The sequence below is a fragment of the Mustela putorius genome, unplaced genomic scaffold (genome assembly GCF_011764305.1).
Source record: "Mustela putorius furo isolate JIRA1106 unplaced genomic scaffold, ASM1176430v1.1 tig00000640_pilon_pilon_pilon, whole genome shotgun sequence".
Taxonomy (NCBI): domain Eukaryota; kingdom Metazoa; phylum Chordata; class Mammalia; order Carnivora; family Mustelidae; genus Mustela; species Mustela putorius.
The window spans coordinates 3,290,268-3,317,201 of NW_025421432.1; the positions used below are offsets into that span (position 1 = coordinate 3,290,268).

The 26,934-nt window shown below is 34.7% G+C and overlaps 1 long non-coding RNA gene across 2 annotated transcripts in view; it reads left to right on the forward strand.

Moving 5' to 3' along the window:
* The window catches only part of LOC101672302, a 99,951-nt gene extending 74,125 nt beyond the window's left edge, over positions 1-25,826 (forward strand). For both annotated transcript variants that reach the window (XR_006607546.1, XR_006607547.1), the window contains one exon: positions 25,256-25,826. This is a non-coding gene — a long non-coding RNA (uncharacterized LOC101672302). The remainder of the gene's footprint in view (positions 1-25,255) is intronic.
* The last annotated feature ends 1,108 nt before the right edge of the window (positions 25,827-26,934 follow it).

Genomic DNA, 26,934 nt, shown 5'->3' on the forward strand with positions numbered 1-26,934 from the left:
TGTAGGAGCACCAGTCAGTTATGCATCCAGTTCTTGGTTTCAGCTCAGGTTGTGATCTCAGGGTCCCGATCTTGGGGTCTTGATCTCAGGGTTGTGATCAAGCCTCGTATCAGGCTCCACACTCAAAACAGGATCTGATTGGCCTTCTCTCTCCCTCTCACTCTGCCCACACAACTCTCCCCACCACCTGGTGCCATGTACAATCTCTTTCTCTAAAATAAATTTTTTTTTTAAAGACTCTTGACAAAGGTCGCACACAATAGATGTACATTAAGAGGAGAAGAACAATAAAAAGATAAGAGTTCTAAGGAGAAGATTCTTAAGAACACCAAACTTTAAGAGTTAGGCAGAAGATCTCTTATTTTTCATTTGTCCACAGAGGATGGCAGCATTTCCTTTCTGCCCTTTCTACTCCTTACCCTTTATGTAGTCCTTGGAAACTAGTTATGGTTTTATATATATAAGTTAAAGATAATTGCGTTATCAGTTTTATCATATACATCAATGTAGTTATAGAAAACAAAAATCAAAATGAAGACATTTTGTGAATGCCTTGTCATTAGTGATATGAAATAAAATTTATAATGGAGATGTTGGGGAGAAGTAACTTTTTTTTTTTAAGATTTTATTTATTTGTCAGAGAGAGTGCACAAGCAGTGGGAGTGGCAGGCAGAGGGAGACTCAAGCTCCCTACTGAGCAAGGAGTCCGTCCTGGGACACTGGGATCATGACATGAGCTGAAGGCAGAGGATTGACTAATCATAAGCTGCAACAAAAGCCACAAAAGCTTCCCAACATTTCAAAAGGATGGAGGTATAAATGCTACCTGAAGAATTGGAAGCCATGAATGTAGGTTTTTCTTTCAAGAAATGTGATGCTAAATAGTATCTTGATAGAAAAAAATTGGACAAAAGAGGATTCTTCCTTAGGATGCAAGTATAATATAATGTAATACATTTCTAAACTCAGAATAAAGCAACAATGAAATAAGAAGGCATTCCTTAAGTAAGGAAGACATTGGGGAAGAGATTGGGAAAGAGTGATGAGTGGAGTTTCTAGAAGAGATGCGTGAAGTGTAGGTACAGATTTGGGGATGCAGATGACAACAGAGTTAGCTCCTCAGTAAACAAATGGGGTATTTCTTTCTTTAATGCCAAAAGATTTATTGCTCTGGGGAAAAAATGAAGAGAAATAAAGTTGAGAAATGAAAACATAATGTATAAACAAAGTGTCAGTGATAGAGAAATTTGGTCATCTGGGTAAGTGTGAGCTTTATGCAAGATTATTGTAATTAAATGCTTTCTGTTGCAAGGAATAGAGATTCACTTGAATTATTTTAACTAATATGATAATTTGGGGGTTACATGGAGATAAATTCATGACTCATACCAAAGTTAAAAAAAAAAAAGGTAATCAGACCTTGGGAAGGAAAAAAAGATAGTAGGTCTGGAGCTTCTCAGGAACAAAAACAAATCACTCAGAATCCAAAATCCAAGGCTGTAGACTCTGGGTGTGGTTTTTAGTGCTGGCCATCAGGTAACACAACTCCTGTATAAAAAAAATAGAAAACATATATACATATATATGTATATATATACTTTTTCCACTATGAACTGAATATTTGTTTTTCTGCTACTCAATTTAAAATATTCTGAGCAGCTTTGCTAGAAGCCATTGTCCAGTGTTGGCAAGTACTTTGCATTAAGCTGCTAGAAACCATGAGAATAGAAGTACAAAGAGTTCAAGAAAGGTACCAAACACAGAGCTTCCATTATCATCTCCCTATGCAGTCATGGATGCCTTTCTCTCCTGTTAGGAGGTGTGATAAAGCACAGAATATTGTCGAACAGGGAAGTTCACTCAACTCCTAATCCCCAGAGTTTTTACTGGGGCTTGATCACATTCTGCCTATCTTTAGCCCTTTCAGAGGTTGGCTAATATATTTTAGTCTCCAGTCTCTCTGGAGAAATAACTGATACTGCGCAAATCAAAACTGCCATTATATATCATGTTGTCAGATAGTCTAGTGGCCAAAGCTCCCATGTAAACAAAGATATTCCGAACAGATGTGATATTCCAAGGTCCTAGGCATCATCACCAGGTATTGGAGGGCAAAAACCAGAGTTTAATTCTTCACTACACAAATGCAAAAGGAATAAACTCGTACATGTTACAACTTGATTGTATCTCAAAAGATTTTTATTGAGTGAGAATAACCAAAGAGAAGAGTAGGTACTGTTATGATCTCATTTATATGAAGTTCAAAACTGCACTAATCTAATCTATTGTGTTAGAGCTCAGAAGAGTGTTAATTGATGGAACTTGAGCTTGGCTGAAAAGCACATGAACACTTTCTGGGTGATGTAAATTATCCAAACCTTAGTAGGGAGAGTTGTTATACATATATAGTTATGTACCTTAAATTACATAGGTATAGTCTGTATGGAATTTTTCCTCAGTGAGAAAATAAACTGAATATATAATATTATTGCTAAGTCTGTATGGTATGACTGTGTTGAATATGAAAGAGCATATTTAAGAGGTCTGATTCCTAGAAACAATCCTAAGGAAATTTGTAAATTGGTCTGATGCTTCTGGCCATATAAAATATGAAGTCATGAAAAATAGCAAAGGCTTGATCTCATTTATTTCAACCACTTTAATAAAGCAAGGTCTTTTTCCTTTCCTAGAAATTTAGTGAGGCAAAAGTAATAGTCCCATTTTTCAACTATTCCACTCCAAAGCATTACTAAATTGGTTTATTAACATGACATATGCATACTGATTCTAAAAATTTCCTACCAGGAGAAATTATTTCTTGTGCAACAAAATTCTAGTTCTGTTATTAATATTAGAGAAACTCTGATCATTGTAAAGTGATAATACCAAAGATAATATTAATTATCCTCAAAATAACTTTTATACAATAGAAAGCACACACATTGGTTTTATTTCATTTTATATGTTTAAAATATCTTATTATATGGAAATTTGCATATGTTTTGTTTAAATTAGATCTGATCTGTAGAAAATTTCTTTTAATAAGCATCCTTTTTTATATTGCTAAGATTAATTTGGATATCATTTGGATAAATTTCTTTTGAGTCAGTAAGAATGAACTCAGAGATCCTGCAATGCTCCAAATATAATAATTATAGCAATATTTTCCAGAACTTTTTTCACTAAAATGATCATCCTATCACCTGGTATACATATATTCATAAAAAATTATAAAGGCTTAATTTCTGAATTACTCCTATGTTAAATAGATTTTGATAAATATTTATTTTGGTAAATAGGAAAAATTGGTTTGCTAGAAGTTCATAAACATTGTAAATGAGAAGTTTGGATGAGAGTAAAGATTGTCACACATCACATAAAGAAGTGAGAGTGATAAGAATGTGGAGGTCCTACAAAGTATTGTCAGGCTTTATAAAAAACTTCTCTGTCTATGATAACCTCCAAGCAAAACGACCAATACAGCAGGAAGGAATTGATCAGAAGGAATTGATCAGAAGGAATAATATCTATTATATGAAATATAATATCTATTATATGAAATCATTTCACATTAATACTGGCTAAAACATGGAAAACAAGGTAGTAAAAGGGGCTATTTAAAATAAACATATTAGTCATACATGAGCCCTTATAAAAATTTCCTACCTCAAATTTATAATAATCAGGTTAAGCCTTTCTATGAGCTTTTATTTTCATACCTCAAGTATATCTCAACTATGGGTAACTGCCAGCTTATGAATATTTATAGAACATTTCCTAGTTTCTCATGCAAGATAAACTCTGAAGAATTTCATGGACAGAGAGTTTGATTTTGCATGAGTCCCAGTTGCATATTTCCTAAAAGTGAAGAGATGTTAAATTGAAATCACAACACTGCTTGGGTCCAAAGTGAATTTGGATTATATACCATCAAAAAAGGATTGATTGAGGTGTGGAGGTATGTTCTTATGTCATCATGTTTCTATGAAATATTTTACAATTTTTTTCTATGAATCATAAAAGTATATATTTTTTTCTAATCTGATGACATTTTTATTAGTAAGAATTTGAGGGACTGGAGAAGAGGATCATAATCATGAGCCATTGAAGTGTGGTTCCAGTAGAGGTTCTCCCCACCCACTAAGATACATATAGAAACAATATTGGATTTCATGTAGGCAGATGTTTAGGCTTTTTTTTTTTTTTAAGATTTTATTTATTTATTTGACAGAGATCACAAGTAGGCAGAGAGGCAGGCAGAGAGAGAGGAGGAAGTAGGCTCCCTTCTGAGCAGAGAGCCCGATGCGGGGCTCAATCCCAGGACCCTGAGATCATGACCTAAGCCGAAGGCAGAGGCTTAACGCACTGAGCCACCCAGGTGCCCCATGTTTAGGCTTTTAATAATATTTTATCCTAAGTTTAGAACTGGGATTCTGTATATACATTAAGCCCTATTTTTGTACATGAAACCTTACATTTTTAATGTTTTTATCTTGTTTTAAAATTGAAGTGAAAAATTTTTCAAAGATTTTATTTATTTATTTATTTGACACAGAGAAAGATCACAAGTAGGCAGAGAGGCAGGCAGAGAGGGGGAAGCAGGCTCCCCGCTGAGCAGAGAGCCATATTGTGGGGGGATCCCTTGATCCCAGGACCCTGAGATCATGACCCCAGCTGAAGGCAGAGGCTTAACCCATTGAGCCACCCAGGCACCCCAGAAGTGAATTTCTAAGTGATTTTTCTAACTTAAAATTAATGAAAAGAGAGGAAGCCTGGGTGGCTCATTAGTTATGCTTTTGCCTGTGGTGCAGGTCATGATCCTGGCATCAGGAGATGGAGCCCTGCATTGGGCTCTCTGCTCAGCATGAATTCTGGTTCTGCCTCTGCCCCTACCCCTGCTCATGCTCTCTCCCTCTCTCTCTTAAATAAACACAATCTTTTTCTTCTTCTTCTTTTTTTTTTAAGTGATGAAAGCATACAGCAAAACATATCACTTCTGATATCTGATATCTTAGGCAATAATTTTAAATAGAATAGCTAAATATATTTTGAGTGATGATACAACAAAAACAAGACGGTAGAGACTGGCATTAGGAAACAGCATGAATAGTTTACCTCTGGTATCAGGCAAAGTGGGGGGTTAGAGATGAGTTTGGTAGTCTGCTGAAATTTAACTTTGATTGGTTCTTTTTCCTCCACTAAGGTGGAATATCATAAATTGAGCCTTTGTTTTGAGAAGCAGTGATAGAGGTTTGAGTTAAGAGGAAAAGAAATTAAATAGTCCCATCTGATATGAGGGAGTGAGAACATATGATTGCTGGACATCATTAAGGATCCACTTGAGCTTTATTGGTTGCCATGACTTTAAAGAGAAATTAGTTCAAATTAGACCTGTCAAAGCCATTGCGTTTTGCCAGCTAGTGCAGACCTAAAGGAGGTTGATAGAATCAGGGCATAATATCAACAGAATAACTGGAGAAGAGATACAAGCAGGAAAAGGTGCATGCAAAACACTGCAGAAGCTGACTGTGGAATATATTTAGGTGAGATCTGGAGAAAGCAATAAAACAATGAGAGAAAGTAAAAATAATCGGGCGCCTGGGTGGCTCAGTGGGTTAAGCCGCTGCCTTCGGCTCAGGTCATGATCTCAGGGTCCTGGGATCGAGTCCTGCATCGGGCTCTCTGCTCAGCAGGGAGCCTGCTTCCTCCTCTCTCTCTCTCTCTGCCTACTTGTAATCTCTCTCTGTAAAATAAATAAATAAATAATCTTTAAAAAAAAAAGTAAAAATAATCACATCATCCCTGTGCATGCTATATAATAAATATGTATGCTATATTGTCCTATAAATTGTGATAAAGAAGTGAGTTGTGGAAACAGCTCTAAGAAACAGTTGGCTTGGACTGAGATATCCGTTTAGGACCTACTGTCTCCTATAGAGGTGTTGATAATTATACTTTTAATGAAAACATGTAAATCCAAGGTTAGGCTTATTTCCCAACGAGGCTATGGGGTCCCAGTTTTATATTAGTAGAAATGTTCTAGGTAATAATTTTTAGTATGGAGTCATTGAATAAGTTCATTCAGTGGAATGAATCATTGAGTAAATGTACCTTACATTTTCTGCTATGGCTAGAGAATTCAGCTAATCACTAAGATGAGCTTTGTTTACTTTTCAATGGAAAGGTCTTAATGCCTCACTAAATATTTTGTCCGCGGCATGGAGGACTTTATATATCACCATGCCCTTCAAGCTAACACTTCCTAATGCATTCTAATGAAAAGTGAAATAAAGAGGATTGAAGAGAGATGTAGAATCAGTCTCAACTAGTTTTCAGCATGGAGCCATTTCCTATCAAGTATCTAGTTTGTGTTTTATTTGTGTATCTTTTATTAAGTGCCTACTAGTTTCAAAACACTTGCCTAGGACCAGTTATCCCCTAGTACCATGTTCAAACATAAAGTCCTGTGTGTCATGCCTTGTATGTAGGTTACTGGAAATTCTGAGATTCTGTTAGTAATACGGGTAGCTGCCTCCAAATGAGTTTAAATTAACTAATTACTTGTCTTATGATAAAATAAATTTAAAACTTTAAGTTGTATTTTTGTCAAATGCATCAGAGGTCTTATTTTCCCCCAGCCTTATGGAGGTATGATTGACAAATAAAATTGTATATATTTAAGGTGTAAAACATGATGATTTGATATATGTATACATGGTGAAATGATTACCACAGTCAGGTTAATTAACCATCCATCACCTCACCTCATTGCTGTTTTATATATGTGTGGTAAGAACAGTTATAATCTACTTTCTTAACAAATTTGAAATGTACAGTGTAGTTTTAATAAATTATAGTCACCAGGCTGTACATCCGATCCCCAGAACTATATTTACCTTGTAATGGAAAGTTGGTATTCTTTATCCAGTAGCTCTCCATCCCCCCATCTTGTATCCCCTAATAATCACTTCTGCACTCTGTTTGTTTTTATGTGTATAACTTTTTGGATTCCATGTGTAAGTGATAGATACCATACAGTATTTTGTCTTTCTCTGCCAACTATGAACTCTGCCATCAAATGAACTAAGTGTAAGGCAGAACTTGTAGATATCATCTGTTGTCTAGTGGATCTTACTGTGAAAGAATACTTGTAGTTTTGTTTTCAAAAAATATATGGTGGACTTCAGTACTAATTAAAATACTTAAGAGAAATATAGTTAACCCTTGGACAACATAGGTTTGAACTGCACAGACCCATTTATATGTGGCTTTTCATATAGTACAGTAATGTAAATGTATTTTCTCTTCCTTATGATTTTTTCTCATGATTTTCTTTCTTTTTCATTTTTTTTTATTGTGCTATGTTAGTCACCATAATATACATTGTTAGTTTTTGATGCAGTGTCCCAAGATTCATTGTTTATGTACAACACTCAGTGCTCCATCGACATTTTCGTTAGCTTACTTTACTGTAAGAATACATTATATAGAACATATAACATACAAAATGTGTGTTAATTAACTGTTCATGTTATTGGTAATACTTCTAGTCCACAGTAGGCTATTGCTAGTTAAGTCTAGGGAGTTAAAAGTTATGTGTGAATATATATATATATATATATATATATATATATATATAATTTTTTTTTTTTACACTGTATGGGGACTGGTACTCCTACCCCATGAGTTTAAGGCTCTATTGTGTATCACTCCATAGTCCATGTGATCAACCATCATTAAATGACTTTTGTCCAGGTGTTCAATGAATCTTAATCGGGGAAAAAGAGTTCAGGCTTTTTCTCATAGATTTAGATAATCTGCCAGTCTTTGAATTTTTATATTAAGTTCACCCTTACCTCACTCTGTTCTATTATGTTATATACATATATACATACTTTATTATAATAATTGTTATTATTAATAGCATTATTATTAGTAGTAGTAATATATAATAATATATAGAGTGTAAATTCCCAAGTCTTGTAGCTTGTTACTTCCAGCTATTTGGATAGTAGGTGGCAGCAGCTGGAGATTCGCATGTCTTTCCATCTCCATGCCTCAGTCATCATCTCTGGAAAAAGATTACATTTCCAGCATGGCTCCAGCACCATAGAGAGTACACCCATCACATCCAGCTGCTGTTTATGATATTAACTGCTATACTTATGTAACATTTTCTTAGTTCCTTGTTCTTCCAGCCTAAGAGTGAATAGCTTTCTGTCCTCGAAGTCTGTATTTTTCTTTCCTTTCCTTCCCTTTTCTTTACAGTGTTCCAAAATACATTGTTTATGCACTACACCCAGTGCTCCATGCAATACATGCCCTCCTTAATACCCACTACCAGTCTGTATTTCTTTTACTGTCTCTAGTTAGGTTCTCAGATTTTCTGCCAACTGTGTAACCAATTCACTGTAATAATGTCCCTCCCCTATATATTTTTTTAAATATTTTATTTATTTATTTGACAGAGAGCAGAGAGCAGGGCAGGGGGTGGGGAGAATAGAGGGGCAGAGGGAGAAACAGACTCCCCGCTTAGCAGGGAGACTGATGTGCGGCTCAAACCCAGGCCCCAAGTTCATAACCTGAGCTGAAGGCAGACTATTTACCAACTGAGCCACCCAGGAGCCCCTGTGTCCCTTCCCTTTAAATGCTGGTTTCTGTTTTTCTTGCTTGACCCTGAAAGGTAAAAACTTACAGGTTTCACTGATTCTTTTAGACCAAAATAAACTGATAAACATTCATTTATTCATTTAATAAATATTTATTAAGGTCCTCTTTGTGGTTAGGTACCACATAGGGTTTTGGTAATATATCTGTGAACAAAAAGTAGGCACAGTCTCTGTCCTTATGAAACTCAGTCTAATAAGTCAACAGAACTGTAAGAGGTAGTACGGAAATTATTGATGTTGGACTGACTGTGAATGAGGTTTGGGGTGGGGAGGAGATAGCTCTTGCATATATGGATAGATATTTGTGCAACTGCTCAGAAAGTAATGTTGCATGAAGATCAGGTTTTGTGGGGAAAGGTATTAAGAGTTGTTTTGTTTTGTTTTGAAATGTTGAATTTTAGGTGTCTTTGAACTATCAGAACTACCAAAGGGAGGTGCAAAATAATCAACTGGAATTGTCAAGGCAAAAGTTAAGTTGCCCTTTGCTAGTGACTGAAGTTAGAAGTCCTGAAAATGAGCCTGCCTAAGGAAAGAGTATGTACAGAGAAGTAAAGGTAGATTTCTAGAGATGTATAAATTGGTAGACTTAAAAAGAGTCCAAATTGAGAAATGAAAAATCAATTTTCTCCAGAAATCCCTTTAAATACTCACACGATTATATTTCTGCTGTTTTAAAATGGGTTTTTCCTCAAAATATAAGAACAAAACAAGCTTAAAATTATATCATATGAAGTAATATTTTTAAACATATATTATAGTTTTCCTTTATGTGTAGTTATGAAACAAATGCATTACTATTACTTTCCTGATGCTGGGCCGTGAGTGATACCTAAAATTTTAAAAGATAATTTTCGCACCCAATGTTAGCCATAGATCAAAACACATGGAGAATGACATGGAAAAATTTTTGACAGATTCTTTTTTTTTTTTACTTACCCACACATATTTGTTCAGATATCTTCAATTCCAAAATCTTAGTATAATCTGTGTTTATATACAGGAGCATACTTTCACTGACAAATGAAAAATTCCTACTAATTTCTTATAGCAAAACTGTGTGCTTCTGCAAAAATTCACTTAAAGCCCAATTTAAAGCCCTACTTAAGAAATAGTTTTAGGCTACTTTCCTCCAGCTTTACTGAGGTATAACTGACAAAAATTGTATATAGTTAAGTTGTACAAATTGATGTTGTACTCAGGCAGTAAACTCTATAGTTCCAATGTAATGAGACAGGTAGGCAATTTTAGTGGAATCTTCATAAATAATAAGACAAAAACTAATTAGTTCTGTTAAAAATGAAACTAAATTTAATGATATATCATAAGTAAAATCAATTTTGTATAGATTAGCAACAATCAAAGAGAGCTAAGGCAGGTTTTATAGAAATAGAAGCTAGAACAACGTGTTGTCTTGTTTTGTTTTTTTTCTTTAAAACTAATTGGCCAAAAGCTAACAAAATGTCAGTCTCTACTGACCAGGCTGACTACATCATTAGCAACAGTTTCACTTACTTGTGGATTTTCTTTTCTTTTCTATTCTTTCTTTCTTTCTTTCCTTTTTACTTATGGATTTTCTGAGAAATATTTTTAGTTCTTTTGTGGAGTGTACTTGATATTTTTGTGTAATGGCTGCTAGTAACCTAACAATGGCATCTTCGCCTTTGTTAAGACAGAACTACATCATTTCCCTCTTTATGATTTACATTTTCTTTAAATGTTCATTATGTACTTAAGATATTATCATCTTAGGGAAATATATATAATAATATATCGTATATAAATACGTAAAATTTGGCACCTGGGTTGCTCAGTCTGTTAAGTGTCTGCCTTCAGCTCAGGTCATCATCTCAGAGTCCTGGGATTAAAACCCAGATCAGGCTCCTTGCTCAGCAGAGAATCTGTTTCTACCTGTGTGATTTCTCTCTCTCTTTAATAAATAAATAAAATATTTAAAAAATACATATATACATAAAATTATATGCATATAATTGGATATAATTATATATATTTTTATGTATTTATATATATTTATGTATCGACGTTAGTGTTTTGAAGAAATTCAGTAGCATAATTTTAGACTTGTTTAAAAGACGGAATCCATCATTAAAAAACCCACAATTAATAGGTAAATGCTATTGCAGCTCCTCTACCTAAAAGTCTTTTTTTTTTTTTAAGATTTTATTTATTTATTTGACAGAGATCACAAGTAAGCAGAGAGGCAGACAGAGAGCTTAAGGGGAAGCAGGCTCCCCGCTGAGCAGAGAGCCAGCTGTGGGGCTTGATCCCAGGACCCTGGAATCATAACCTAAGCCAAAGGCAGAGACTTAACCCACTGAGCCACCCACGCGCCCCTAAAAAGTCTTTAAGAGAATTATAAAACACAGATCTGACATTGAAAAATCATTTTAATTAATATAAATGGTAAGAATTTTGAAAACGTAGGTTGGATCTTGTAAAGTGAGGGAAATAGGATTTCAATAAGGAGAACCCTTCCATTTATCACATTTTTTTTTAAATGGAAGTAACAGAGCCTTAAGAAACTGCACCCTCAGGTCAGGCTTTGATTTGATTTAGAATTCAACTCAAATTCCTCTTTCTTAAAGAGACCTTTCTAGAGGCAGATAATTTCATTTGTGTCCTCTAAAATTTTGCTATAAAAGGCCTCTACAGCATTCAATAAAATAGTACCATAATTATTTTTAAAAGGACCAAAAATTTAGAAGAGAAATAATCAATAATAGTCCAAAAATTGGGTTAGATAATAGATTTCTTTAATTTACCAAACAAATTTTTAAACAGAAATATGTGGGGTGCCTGGGTGGCTCAGTGGGTTAAGCCTCTGCCTTCGGCTCAGGTCATGATCTCAGGGTCCTGGGATCGAGACTCGCATTGGGCTCTCTGTTCAGTGGGGAGCCTGTTTCCTCCTCTCTCTCTGCCTGCTTCTCTGACTACTTGTGATCTTTCCCTCTGTTAAATAAATAAAATCTTAAAAAAAAACACAGAAATATAGTTAATATTTTAGAAAATAAAGAAAAATATGAAATATTGTCCCAGAAGGGAAGAGAATAAGAAATAAAATAGGCTTGTAGGAAACTGTGACAAGGTCAAATATAAGTGTAATTGAAGTATTGGAAAATGAGAGAGACAACATGATATAGAGGAAATATATGAAGAAATAATAGTCATGATTTTGTCCAAACTGATTAAAAAAAAAAAAAAACCTCTACAAAGAACTTTACAAACTCAAATCATAATAAACACAACAAAACAAAATATTCCTGAGCATACAATAACAAAAATGGTTACAATAGAAATATCCTTGAAGGAGGGGGAAAAAAGAAAACATGTTAGTATGAAAATAGCAACAGTGAGATTCTCAGGAAGCAGGTAGATAATTAGATAGATGATAGATTAGATAGATGGATAGAAAGATGATAGATAGATAATAGATATATTATCAGGATTTGCGAAATATCTCCACGGGGGACCACCCACGTGTGTTAGGTGTTTGAATTTTAGCCATATTGCTGTAGCCACACCTAACTGATGGAAATTCTCTGGTTTCTGTAACTCATAGCCACAGCTCTTGTCCAGGCCTCTTGCCCATCCCCAGAAGAATACTCTGGGGAAAAAACAACTGCAGATCATAAGCTTTCCCATTTAGGTTTTTCTCTTTTCCAGAATCTTAGCCTGTCTGGTCTTCTTTGTTTCTGCAGGTCTCTGATGCTTTTAAGTAAATTATTTCTTTGTTTTATTTGGTTTTTGTAGTTAGTGTCTATGTAAACTTTGATCTGTTCCAAATTATTTCATTTTAGCCATAAGCAAAATGCTTCTAAAATTTAAGGTGTGTTTGAATACATAAATTATGTGAAGTTAGAATGTTGGATTTTGAATCTTGAACTTCCCCATTACTGTATTTAATCTCATATCATTTCAATTCCTAATTGTGCAAACAAGAGAAAACAAATCTACCTACTGATAGGCTTGCTATGAGGATTAGTTAATGCACAGACAGTTCTTGAAATTGCAACTGCCTTAAGTCCTCTATTATATTAACTATTAATATTCTTATTGCTTCTTTTACTTTTGTTGTTTACAGTAATAAAGTTAGCATATATCCATGACTTCTTTAGGGCAATAAAATTCAGAAGGCTAATTCAATTCTACAAACATTTATTAAACAAGTGCCATGTGCAAAGCCTAGCATAATTGCTATGCACCATGGTTTTCAAAGTGAAAGCAAATATTGCCTCAAGGAGTATATGCATTAGCAGTATACTTGGGTAAAGAACAGTTAAGTTCTATGGAAAAAGAAAAAACAAAGATAAGTTTGGAGGCAGAGCAGAGCAAACTTGCCCTCCCAAACAGATGCTACATTAACATATTGGCAGCTCAGAAAATAAGTACAAATAGTCCTACCTGCTTAAGTCACTTAAAGTACTCCCCCTAATAAGTTCCACTTGTGTAGAATGGAAGTTCTAATTACCAAAATGCTGCCCCTAAGCACAAACTAGGTTCCTGAAATATCTTTGGAACTGGCTCATTGACCGCACTGAATGTGCTGCTAAGAACCGATAGAGAAGCTGCCAGGGAAGAGCTTGGCTGTAAAGCAAATTACATTTTTTAAAAAGTTTCAGAAGCGTTTATTGAGTTCCAACCTGTTTAAAAGTTTCTTTCTTAATTGTCTTCATCTAAATGCAAGGGTCATTAAAATGCATGTGAATATTCAGCATTTTTAAAGCAGTAATTTTCCTGCTTCAGAAAATTCTGAATGAGATTGACTGCTGTCCATTTAAATTGGGTTGACTATATTTAGACTAATATTTGTGATCAATTATATCATTTTCTTCTAAACCATAGACTTGGAGAATATTTTGATTGCTTTTAAGAAAGGAGAAGATAAGGACAAGAAGAAAAAGAAAATCTGAAATTTGTTGTACTTTTAAAATAATATTTTAACTAATTGAATTGAAAAACATTTGCTCAGCACCTCCCTCTGTGCTAGCAATGTTAGAAAAGACAAACTAAATCAGTGTTAGTCTATGATTCTTTTTTACTATCAGCCCCATTTTTTTTAAAGTTTTTTTTTTGTTTGTTTGTTTGTTTGTTTTATTTGACAGACAGAGATCACAAGTAGGAAGAGAGGCAGGCAGAGAGAGAGGGAGAGGGAAGCAGGCTCCCTGCTGAGTATCAGCCCCATTCTTTTTACATACACATGTAAATCAAAGTGTTAACAATTTTAATGCTGTAAATGAATATATTAATATAGTTAGTATGTCCCAGATAATTTAACATAAAGTTTATTTTATATTAATATAATAGTAGATACTAAATTAGTAAACAGAACTACTTTTTTAATGAAATATTGCCTTGCCCATGACAACTGGTCTTTATTTCATGAAGTGTTTTTACTATTAATGAGTGTTTTCTAAAAATCTTAGGAAGATTATTCTAAAATGTTTTATACAGTTTTAAGCAAACATTGGTATATATAACAATGAAAATATTTTTAAAACAAATAAATTGGAAAACTATTGTAACATCACAATTGTAACTATTGTTAACATCACAATTGTAACAAGACCCAAAAGTCAGAATTGCAGCTAGGCACCATAGCTTTGATATGCAATAGTATGTGTAAATGTGCAGATTTTTGAGGATATGGCCTGGGACTTGTATGACTCCAGCATCCTAGAACACACTCTTCCCACTCACCACCCACTTTGAGATTATTGCAAAGATGAGAGAGGTGAATAAAGTAGGTTTTTGTGAGTAGGATCTCTTTGAGGGAAGTAGAGTTGTTAGTCCCTTTTCCATTCAACTACATGGAGTAGTAGCTGCCCGTCAAAGACAGTTAGGGTGGGACTTCTGTCAATCTACTTAGAATACATAATAGGAGACCCATGTACATTGAAGACATAAAATACATACTCTGCTGAAGATCTTGTTCCTGCTAAAGAATTTCAAGAAGGCTAGAGATAGTCTGGAGAATTACTTTGAATTTGGAGCCTTTAGAGTGCTGCCTTGCTGGGATCAGTTGCGTTGAACTCCCAGAATTTGTAATGTACAGGTATGTAAGGCTATTTCTCATAGTCCCAAGTGACTCTGTGGGATGGTCTTGGATTCTTTAGGCTGCTCGGAAAGGTGAAGGCACTCTACTAGCAAAAACCTAGATATGAACTCCTAGAGCCTGAGAAAGGAACTGAAAATGAGTACTAGAACAAAATAAAAGCTTCTCAGGATTAACAGTTTCAGGATAGAGGGACCTAGTAGGATCTTCTGAGGATCACTGGAAAATATCCCATAAGAGAATGATCTTGAAATATGTGCTCTGCAGAATACAAACCTAGCTTAACATGTGACCAGTCTAAATAAGGCCATTGCTTTCCATTTAGAAAATTTAGAGAAGACACCAAACACATATGTCCTTTTCCTATAGCAAGTTTGTTGCCAAAACTGGTTCAAGCCACACGGGGAGAGCTATTGAGCTATAAAGAAAGCTCAGCGTTTAAGCCAGTATTCCAGATTGAACATTTTTATTGCCAACTGAAGACCCTGTTTGTAGTCTAAAAGAGCAAAATGAGCAAAAAATAAGAACATATTTATGGGTGGATGTTAAGTTCAAGAGTCAAATGATTAGCCAAATTTCTCCAATTTTCCCTAGAATATCAGCAACAGTGGCGGACTAGATTGCAGTCTTACTAAACACTTCTTTCAAAGTGCTTCATCTGTTGATGACACTGACAGCCGCAGGCCGAGGGCCTCCTTACCCCTATCACAAATTCTGGATGGGCAGTGATTGGAGTTTAAGCTGGTTAATGGAGGCCATGTCCCAAAACAAAATGATGTGGTAAAGAGAGGCCAGTCAGTACCTTCCTAGGGCATCTGTTAGATGGTGGTGGGTAAAACATATTTATTCTCTTCCTGGATGTGAATGAGAATGAATCATTTCCAATGTTTGACAGTCACCTTGGAATCACAGGGAAAGAAAATACCCAGAGAACACCAAGTATATGTAGAGTTTACTTGTATGTGTACTTACAGGTTATAACATGCTTAGAATTATGACTTTAGAAGATGACAAAAAATTGTGATTTCACATTAAAGTTATTTATAAAGAGGCTTTTGTAAATAATTTCCTTTTTTACATTATACATTTTTAAAAAATTCAGTATAATTAACATATAACATTATTCTAGTTTGTACAATATAATGATTCAAAACAATTTTATATATTACTCAGAATTCATTGTTATACATGTACTCTTAATCCACTTCACTTATTTCACTACCTACATGCCTCCCATCTAGTAACCATCTGTTTGTTCTCTATAGTGAAGTCTCTATTTTTTGGTCTCTTTTTTCTTTTCCTTTGTTCATTTGTTTTGTTTCTTCAATTCTGCATATAAATGAAATCATATGTGGTTTGTCTTTTTCTGACTGACTTATTTTGATTAGTGTTATACTCTCTAGCTCCGTCCATGTTGGTGCAAATAGCAAGATTTCATTCTTTCTTATGGCTGAATAATATTCCATTACACACACACACATACACACACACACACACGAAACATACAACTGAATTTATCCCTTTGAATTAGTGTTTAATTAGTGTTTTTGTAGTCTTTGGGTAAATGCCCAGTTGTGTGTTGCTGGATATTAGAGTGGTTCTAATTTTAACTTTCGGAGGAACCTCCATACTATTTTCCACAATGGCTGCCCCAGCTTGCATTCCCCCCAACAGTGCACAGGGGTTCTTTTTTCTTTACATCCTTTACAACACTTTTTTTTCTTGTGTTTTTTATTTTAACCATTCTGACAGGTATGAAGTGATATTTCAGTGTAGTTTTGCTTTGCATATCCCTGACAATGAGTGATGTTGAACATTTTTTCATGTCTGTATGTCTTCTTTGAAAAAAATGATTATTTATGTCTTCTGCCCATTTTTTAACTGGATTACTTTTTGAGCATTCAGTTTTATAAGTTCTTATATGTTTTGGATACAATCCTTTATCAAATATGTCATTTGCAAATATCTTTTCCCATTCCATGGGTTACCATTTGGTTTTGTTGATAGTTTCCTTCTTTGTGCTTTTTATTTTGATATACTCCCAATAGTTTATTTTTGCTCTTATTTCCCTTGCCTCAGGAGATATATCTAGAAAGATATGGTCAATATCAGAAAAATTACTGCCTGTGCTCTCTTCTAGGATTTTTATGGTTTCAGGTTTCACATTCATGTCTTTGATCTTTTTTCAGTTTATTTTTGTGTATGTTGTGAAAAAGTGGTCTAGTTTCATGGTTTTGCATGTAGCTGTCCAATTTTCCCAACACCATTTGTTGAGGAGACTGTCCTTTTCCCTTTCCCCACTGGATATTCCTTTATGCTTTGTTGAAAATTAAGTGACCATATAGTTGTGGGTTTATTTTTAGGTTTTCTGTATGTCTCCTTTTGCGCCAGTACCATACTATTTTTATTACTGCAGCTTTGTAGTTTAATTTGAAGTCTGGAATTTTGATACCTCCAATTTGGTTTTTCTTTTTCAAGATTCCTTTGACTATTTGAGGTCTTTTATGGTTCCATACAAATTTTAGGATTCTTTGTGAAAAATACTGTCATATTTTGATGGGGAGTGGATTAAGTGTGTAGATTGCTTTGGGTAGCAAAGATTTTTTTAACAATATTTGTTCTTCCAATTCATCAGCAGAGAATGTCTTTTCATTTCTTTGTGTCACCTCAACTTCTTTCATCAGTCTTTTACAGTGTTCAGAGTACAGGTCTTTCACTTGATGGTTAGGTTTATTCCTAGGTACTTTATTATTTTGGGTGTAATTGTAAGTGGGCTTGTTTTCTTAATTTCTCTTTCTGTTGCTTCATTATTAGTATATAGAAATGCAACAGATTTTTGTACATTGACTTTATATCCTGTGACAAGTCATTTATCAATTCTAGTACTTTTTTGGTGGAGTCTTTCAAGTTTTCTACATATAGTATCCTGTCATCTGCAAATGGTGAAAGTTTTACTTCTTTACCAATTTGGATGTCTTTTATTCCTTTCTCTTATCTACTTGCTATGTCTAGGACTTCCAGTACTATGTTGAATAGAAGTGGTAAGAGTGGATATCCTTGTCTTGTTCCTGATCTTAAGGGAAAAGCTCTCTGTTTTTCCTCATTGAGTATGGTGTTAGCTGTTGGTTTTTCATATATGGCATTTTTTTATGTTAAGGTATGTTTCCTCTAAACCTATTTTGTTGAGGGTTCTTAATCATGAATAGATATTGTACTTTGTCAAATGAGTATTCTGCATCTATTGAAATGATCATATGGTTCTTATCCTTTGTCTTATTGGTGTGGTGTGCCATGTTGATTAATTTGTGAATATTGAGCCACCCTTGCATCCCAGTAATAAATCCTATTTGATCATTATGAATGATTTTTTCAGTATATTATTGGACTTGGTTTGCTGATACTTATTGAGGATTTTTGGATCTAAGTTCATCAGAGATACTGGCCTATAGTTCTCCATTTCTTTGGTGACTATCTGGTTTTGGTGTTAAGGTAATTCAGTCCTTTTGGAAAGAATTTGGAAGTTTTCCTTCCCTTCTATTTTTTGGAATAAAATTTGAGAAGAGTATGTATTAACTCTTCTTTAAGTATTTGATAGAATTCATCTGCACAGCCATCTGGTCCTGGAGTTATTTTTTGGGGAGGTTTTTTTTTTTTTTTTATCACTGATTCAATTTCCTTGTTGGTGATCTGTTCAATTTTTTCTATTTGTACCTGCTTCAGTTTGGTAGATTGTATGTTTCTAGGAATGTATCCATTTCTTCTAGGTTGCCCACCTTTTAGCATAGAAGTTTTCATAGTATCCTATTCTAACCCTTTGATTTTCTGTGGTGCAGTTTTATTTCTCCCCTTTCATTTCTGATTTTGTTTATTCAACTCCTCTCTCTCTCTCTCTCTCTTTCTCTCTCTGTCTCTCTTACTCCTTCTTTTAATGAGTCTGAGTAGAGGTTTATTAATTTTGTTGATCTCTTCAGAGTCAGCTCGTCATTTCATGGATTTGTTCTATTGTATTTTTAGTTTCTATATCAATTATTTCTGCTCTAATCTTTATTATTTCCTTCCTTTGCTTGTTTTTGGCTTTGTTTGTCTTTTAATAATTCTTTTAGATGTAAGAGTAGGTTGTTTGAGATTTTACTTGCTTCTTGAGGTAAGCATCTATTGCTATAAATTTCCCTCTTAGATTTGCTTTTGCTTCATCCCCAAAATTTTTTGAAACATTCTGTTATCATTTTTATTTCTCTCCATGTATTTTTTTATTTTTCTTGATGACTTGATTGACCCATTTATTATTTAGTAGCTTGTTATTTAACCTCCATATATTTATTCTCTTTCCAAAATTGTTTCTAGTTCATTTCTAGTTTCATAGCATTGCAGTCAGAAAAGATGCATGGTATAACTTCAGTCTTTTTGAATTTGTTGAGAATTATTTTGTGCCCTATTATGTGATCACTTCTGGAGAAGGATCCATGTGCATTTGAAAAGAATATGTATTTTGCTGTTTTAGGATGTGATGTTCTGAATATATCTGTCAAATCCCTCTGGTCCAGTGTGTCATTCAAAGCCACTGACTGTTGATTTTCTGTTTGGATGATCTGTCCATTGATGTAAGTGGGATGTTAAAGTCACTTACTATTATTGTCTTACTATTAATAAGTTCTTTTGTTTGCTATTAACTGTTTTATGTATTTGGGTGCTTCCATGTTACATACATAAATATTTACACTTGTTATGTATTCTTGTTGGATTGTCCCCTTTATTACTATATAGTGATCCTCTTTGTCTCTTTTTATTGTCTTTGTTTTAAAGGCTTTTTGTTAAGATTTTTATTTATTTGACAGAGACAGCACAAGCAGGGGAAGCAGTAAGCAGAGGGAGAAGCAGACTCCCTGCAGAGTAGGCAGCCTAATGCAGGGCTCGATCCCAGGACCCTGGGATCACGATCTGAGCCAAAGGCTCAGATTGGTTGAGCCACCCAGGTACCTCACCTTAACTTTCTTTTGACATCGTCTGCATGATAAATGTTTCTCCATACTCTCACTTTCATTCTATACGTATCTTTCGGTCAGTCATGAGTCTCTTGTTGTCAGCATATAAATGTATGTCTTTTTTTTTTTTTTAATCTACTCTCTCACCCTATATGTCTTTTAATTGAAGTGTTTTGTCCATTTACAGTGAAAGTAATTATTAATAGGTTTCTATTTATTGTCATATTATTACTTGTTTTGTGGTTGTTTTTACAGATCTTCTTTGATCCTTTCCTGTCTTTCTTTCTTCTCTTACAGTTTGCTGGCTTTCCTTAGTAATATGTGTGGATTGCTTTCTCTTTATTCTTTGTGTATGTACTGATTTTTTTGATTTGTGGTTACCATTAGGTTTGTATAGAACATCTTCTGCTTATAGCAGTCTATGTTAAGTTGATGTTCACTTAAGTTTGAACCTGTTTTTACTCATCCCCTTATTTTAGGTAGATGGCGCCATACTTTGTGTCCTTTTATTTTATGAGTCCCTACACTGATTTTTACTGATATAATTATTTTTACCATTTTTATGCTTTCTACACTTCTTGTTATTATTTTGGTCTTTCTTTTCCACTCACTCCCCTTTTAACAGTTCTTGTAGGGCTCCTTTAGCTTTTGTTTGTATGGGAAATTTTTCATCCTTCTATTCTGAATGCTAACCTTGCTGGATAGAGTATTCTTGATTACAGGGTTTTTGTTTGTTTGTTTGTTTGTTTCCTTTGTGCACTTTGAACATACTACAGTACTCTCCTTTTGTTTGAAAAGTTTCTGCTGAAAAATCCACTGATATAGCCTTACAAGTTTTTTCTTATATGTAACTGTCTTCTCTTAGTGCTTTTCCCCCCACCCTTGCTACTTTTAAAATTATTTATCATTACTTTTTATCATTTTAATTACTATATGTCTTGGTGTGTACCTCCCTGGGTTGATTATATTGTTAGATATATGTGACTCCTAGATATGGATATCTAGTTCCTTCCCCAGGCTCAGGAAGTGTTCAGCTATTATTTCTTCAAATAAATTTTTTGCCTCCTCTTCTCTCTCTTCTCTTTCTGGGATGCCTATAATGCAAATGTTATTATGCTTGATGGAGTTACTGAGCTCCCTAAGTCTATTCTAATTTTGCACAATTTTTTTTTTCCCTCTCACTTGCTTAGCTTGATTACTTTGCATTGTTGTCTTCCAGGTCACAGATTCATTCTGCTTCCTCTAGTCTGCTATTTATTCCACTTAGTATATTTTTAATTTCATTTATTGTGTTCTTCACCTCTGATTGGTTCTTTTTTTATCTCTTTGCTAAGGGTCTCACTGATGCCCTTCACTCTTTTCTCAAGTCCAGTGAGGATCTTTATGATTATTACTTTAAATTCTTTATCTGGTATATTACTTATATCTTTATCACTTAGGTATCTTGCTGTATTTTTGTCCTGTTTTTCTTTGGGACATATTCCTTCTTCTCCTCATTTTATAAAACTCTCTGTGCCTGTTTCTGTGTTAATACAGTCAGCTACATATCCTGCTCTTGAAATCAGTGGCCATGAAGAAAAGGTTCTGTAGTGCAGCACCGCAACATGGTGCTTTAGGGATATGTCCTAAGTGTGTTGTGTCTGCCTTGGTGTTGTGTTTTAGCTGCTTTTTCCTTCAGCAGTGGCTTTCTTTGCGTCTACAGGGGCTTTCTTTGCATGTTGTGAACAGAACTTAGTCCATATCATGTTAATGGATCTCTCTAGTACCACATTGGGCTTCACTTGAGTCTAGTAGATGTTTGCCAGAAGTGCAATAGCCCCAAATTGTAGGGCACTTTCCTACTGCTGGGACAGTGGTCTGACCACTGTGTGTCATTATCTCCTTCTAACCCCAGCACAGAAGTCACTTTGAAGTCATACTGGCTTCTGTTGAGGCTAGTTGCACACTACCAGGCTTCTGGCCCCATTATGAATGGGCTCCAACCAAGAGTGTATTGGAGGAAATGTGCCTACACTGCTGGGGCAGGGATGCCTGGGGTGGGGCACACAGTTTTAACAAGGTTGATCGTCTCTGGGGCTGCTGCTTCTACCACAGGGACCAAGGCCCCACAAAGTACATGGCAGGAGATGTGACATTCATAAGGTTTGCACAGGCCTTCTGGGAATGTGGACCGACAGCCCTGTCACCGAGGCAGGTGTGATTGGAAAGGGTGAATCCCAAAGCCCAGGAAGGTGGGACTTGGTATAAGCAAGTTAAGTAGAGAATGCCTACATAAGGCTGGTTCCCTCAGGTCACCATGTGTTTATGGTAGGAGGTGGTGATGGTTGGGGGGTAGAATGGTGCCTGCCAGCTCCTTTGTTCCTAGAGAAGTCCCTCAGGAAAGCCTGCCCCTGCAGAATACACTCTGAGAATAGTAAATAATTCTCCCTCCCATATGCTGCAGGTGTTTTTTAAACTGCTGCTTCTATGCTCTATCTTCCTGGGCTGTTTTTCATGCTGTCTTTTTAAAGCAGGAACTCAGCTTCCTGTTACCCTCTATGTTCTCCCAAAGCAGAGCCCCTGAATTTTAAAATCTGAGTTTAAGTCCCACTGGTTGTAAGAGCTCAGAAAAGTTGGCCCCTCTGGTTTTCAAAGCCAAATGTTATAGCGATTCATTCTTACTGCTTCAATTCCCCAATGTGAGGGTCTGTTTTTCTCCCCTCTCCACACCTGTGGGTCTCTCCCTCCTGAGGACAGCCTAAGTTCCTTCAGCTCCCCACTGTGTCTCCTCCTTTCTTAATCTCTTACATGTGGCCTGTTCTCTACCTTTAGTTATGGCATTCTGCCAGTTTCAGGTCATTTTACACTGATGTGAGTGTTACCTAGTTATATCCCTGGGAGGAGGTGAGCTTAGGTCCTCCTGCTCTGCTATCTTCTCAGCTTCCTCAGATAATTGCTTCTTAAGATGGCAGAGTAACAGTGTGTTTGAGAGTCTAGGCACTGAAATTTTGTTCCTGAATTTTAACACCTGCTGTAACAGCTACTGTCTGCATATCCTTGGACAACTCATTTATTTATTCTAAGCTACTGTTCCCTTGTTCATAAAATGAGGGCAATTCTGTAAACAGAATTATGGGATTGTAAGGATTAAATGAAACACATATGCTGGGCTGTAATACCTGGCGCTTATGGATAAGTACTCACAAAATTTTTTGGTTAATATATTTCTTGCAAGAGGTTATTACATAATTCATTCATCTATATTTAAGATTTTTTTAAATTAAATTAAAATTTTAAAACAGTAGCCTTGAAGATCTAAATCATTTTGTTTGGATTTATGATTTTTTAAATTGTGTTATCAGTAAGAAATTAATAAACCCTACATTTAAGGAGTTATTTATAATCTCTAAACTTAATGTATCCATTGAGTTTGAATGAAATATAATGTCTCCATTTCCCCAAACTTTTATCTGTGGACTTTCACTAATTTAACTTCTGTAAAGCCCTAAATGTAAATTCTAAAGCCAGGTAAATTCTGTTATAGTAGTCTTCCAGATATGTACCAAAATATGTTATTTATTTTTACTTTTGTTATTGATTTGTTATTATTATTTAAGATTGTTTCGTCTTCTTCAAACTTCATCAATTTATCTAACACCCAAAGCTTTTATAATCCATTTATGTGTTAGGCTTGGAAATAAATTTAATCTTGAATTAATAATCCTTTATTATTCATTTAAGGATGGGAAGCTGTTGGAACTACAGGGGCAAATACTTTGGTATAACTGCTAATCAGAATCTCTTAATCCATTCTCATGCCAGCCTCGCTCTGTGTTTTTTCTTTTACACTTAAATATGAATCTCTACTCCTTTTTTTATTAAAGAATTTTTTTTTACTATAAGCAAGGCCCCATTACAGTATAAATTAATTTTTAAGCCATTATGAAAAATAGAGAGGAAGATTAGATTCATTTTAATTCTTAATAAAAGAAATATCTTAGTGATTTGGAATTGAAGACAGAAGAAATAACCAACCTCATTTTTTCTTTCATTGCTTTAAAGTACTTAATTTTCTTCTGAAATGTTATCAATCCAAGGAAAAACTAAACAAAATAAAACTTTGACTATAAGCAAACAAACAAACAAATAAATAAAACTAGTTTCTGAGCCTAGGAAATATCATGAATTATTATGTAAATAGGGCAAACAGCGGTTCTCTACAGGAAACACTTGAAAGCTCTGCTGCAGTCCTGTTGGGAAGCTGCAGTGTAAACTCCATCATGCTCTCATATAGCCAGAAGTGAAAACTCGCTTTATTTTCAAGAGTTGGTATTAACTCATCTGTTTTTATATGGTTTTATTTTTAAGAGTAGTTATGAATTAAATTAAATCCTATAAAATACATCACTGTAAATTACATTGAAAATAAATAAATTGAAGTGTAATATTAAGCTCTGCAACATTGAATATTTCAAAAATTGAGATTAATCACAAAGATAGCATTGTACTTACATGTATTATTTATTCCCGATTTTTGTGTGTTTCTCATGTTAAGATATATTTTTCTCCCTGTCATTTTGTTTTTCTGTATCATCTCTAATAGAATATGCAAAAATATGCAATTTGGTTTATCTGTGTATGTACTTCATGATGAATAATTTGAACTAAGACGATATTTAGAAAACTAACTTACTAATGAATTGTATTTTTGGATTTAATAGAAATAATTGAATGCTCAGGGTAGATGACATTATAATTATTAGAACAATATATGCATATTTATATTTATACTTAATGTTCTTTTTGAAAATAAATCTTATAAATTTCTACTTTGTCCATATAGTACAGATACAAGGAATAGTCAGTAGTATTACACTTACACTGTTATTTTTTTTTAAAGATTTTATTTATTTATTTGACAGAGAAAGATCACAAGTAGGCAGAGAGGCAGGCAGAGAGAGAGGAGTAAGCAGACTCCCCGCTGAGCAAAGAGCCCGATTCGGGACTTGATCCCTGGACCCTGAGATCATGACCTGAGCCGTAGGCAGCGGCTTAACTCACTGAGCCACCCAGGCACCCTACACTGTTATTTTTGAATAATTGTTAATTACCTAAAAAATCACATAGATATGTAATATAAAAATGTGACTTAAAGCTTAATAGTATAAATGGTAAAGAATATGTTTTGGTGTCGTGATTTATTTTGTTATTTAAACACTCTCTGGAGTGCCTGGGTGGCTCAGTCATTAAGCGTCCGCCTTCCACTCGGGTCATGATCCCAGGGTTCTGGGATCCAGCCCTGCATAGGACTCCCTGCTCAGCGGGAAGCCTACTTCTCTCTGTCTCACTTTTCCTGCTTCAAAAAGTTTAGTTTCTTCCTGGTTGTATATGGATATTAATATCAACCTCAATGTTAATTATGACATTTAAATGCATAATTAACATAAGCATTTAAAACAATCTCTAGCACAAAATAAATGCTCAATATAAGGAAACATTGATTCTAAAGTTCAACCTTAGGGAATCTCCTAATTCTGTGCATTTTCTTGTTTCAGGGAGAGGATGCTATTAGCAGAGATATTCTTTCAAGCTGTGAAGGAATATTTTACCCACATAGTGAAACTTAAGACAGCACTTCTCAAACCTTACTATGTATGCATTATCTGTAGATCTTGTGCAGATGAAGATTCTGATTTTATAATTCTGAAGTGGAGACCGAGATTCTGCATTTCTAATGGCTGCCCACATGCTGCTGATGTGAAAGTCCGGGGGCATTTTAATGCAATTGAAGATTACCTGCCTATCATATTATATCTTCCCCATCTATTAGAATGGTGGAAATTTCACCATTTGAGATTTATAACTGTTAAGCTGTTCCTTCATGTATCCAAACTTGAAATGAAAATACCATTGGAGAACTCTGAGAAGAAATTCTTACCTTTCTCTTTAGTTACCAGCTGGACTTGAAGTAAAAGGTTGTATAGATGGGGTTGATTTTCAACATGTGTTCCTAACTTTTAAAGAACTACCCTAGCACGGGGTTACACCACAATCAGTTGTCCTTGGATAGCTTCAGAAGGAAAGGAAAACAGCAAAAGGAAGATACAGAGAGAAAAAGAAGGTAGAAATAAATTAAACTTCAAAACTTTATCTGCTTTTCTGTTTTTTTCATGCGAAGTTAATTGGACAAACACTGTATTGACTCCTATTGCTGCTATTAAAACAAGTTACCAAAAATAGAGTGGTTTAAAACAATATCTCACATTTTAGGAGATCAGAAGCCAAAAAAATCTCGACTGGTTTCTTGGGATCTTATGAGGCTAAATTCAAGTGTCAGCCAGGGTTGCAGTTTTCATCTGGTCTTGGAGTCCACCTTCAAGCCCACCAATGGTTGGCAGAATTCATTTCCTACTCATGGCTTTCCATGTGGTCCTCTTTACCTTCAGAATAGTAGTGGGAAGTCAAGTTCTTCCCATGCCATGCTTTTAATTTCTCACTGTCTTCTGCTACTAGCCAGAGCAACATTTGTACTTTAAAGGGTCAGTGTGATTAGATCCATTGGATTGTCCATAATCTCTCAATCTTATGGTCTGCTAGTTAGTAAATTTATTACATCTCTAAAGTTTCTTGCCAGGTAATATAATACATTCGTGGGAATCACGGGAGTAACACAAGTGGGCCAAAACGATGAGCTACCACAAGTTCTGTTTTGGATTTTGTTTCTGTTTTTCCTGAGAGGAAACATAAACATGCTGGAATGAAAAGCACTGATTTATATTCTATTCCTGGCTTAATTACATGGTAATCCATTTATATGAGACAGATAAGTACTATAAGTATCATTTCCTTTATTTGGGAAAAAGAGAATTGGTAAACAACAAAAACTTGGTTTGATTTATTAATGTTGTATAAAATCAAATTTATGCAAAGGTTTACATTATTATTTCACATTCCTTCTAATACCCAGGACAGAATTTTGCAAACACTGTTCACTAAATAAATTATTGAATTGCTACATCTGAAGGCCATATAAAGACCAACAACATCGTAGATGACATTTGCTTGGAACTTTGTATCAGTCTTATAATTAAAAATTCATATGAGATCCGTTCTTTCCAGTAACTGCCCTTTACAAATTACAATGGTATTTCTTGGGACATTAAATATTTTTGTTTTTAACAAGTAGCTTTTGCATAACACTCCAAACTAGAGCTCTTGACAGAGAACTCAGTAA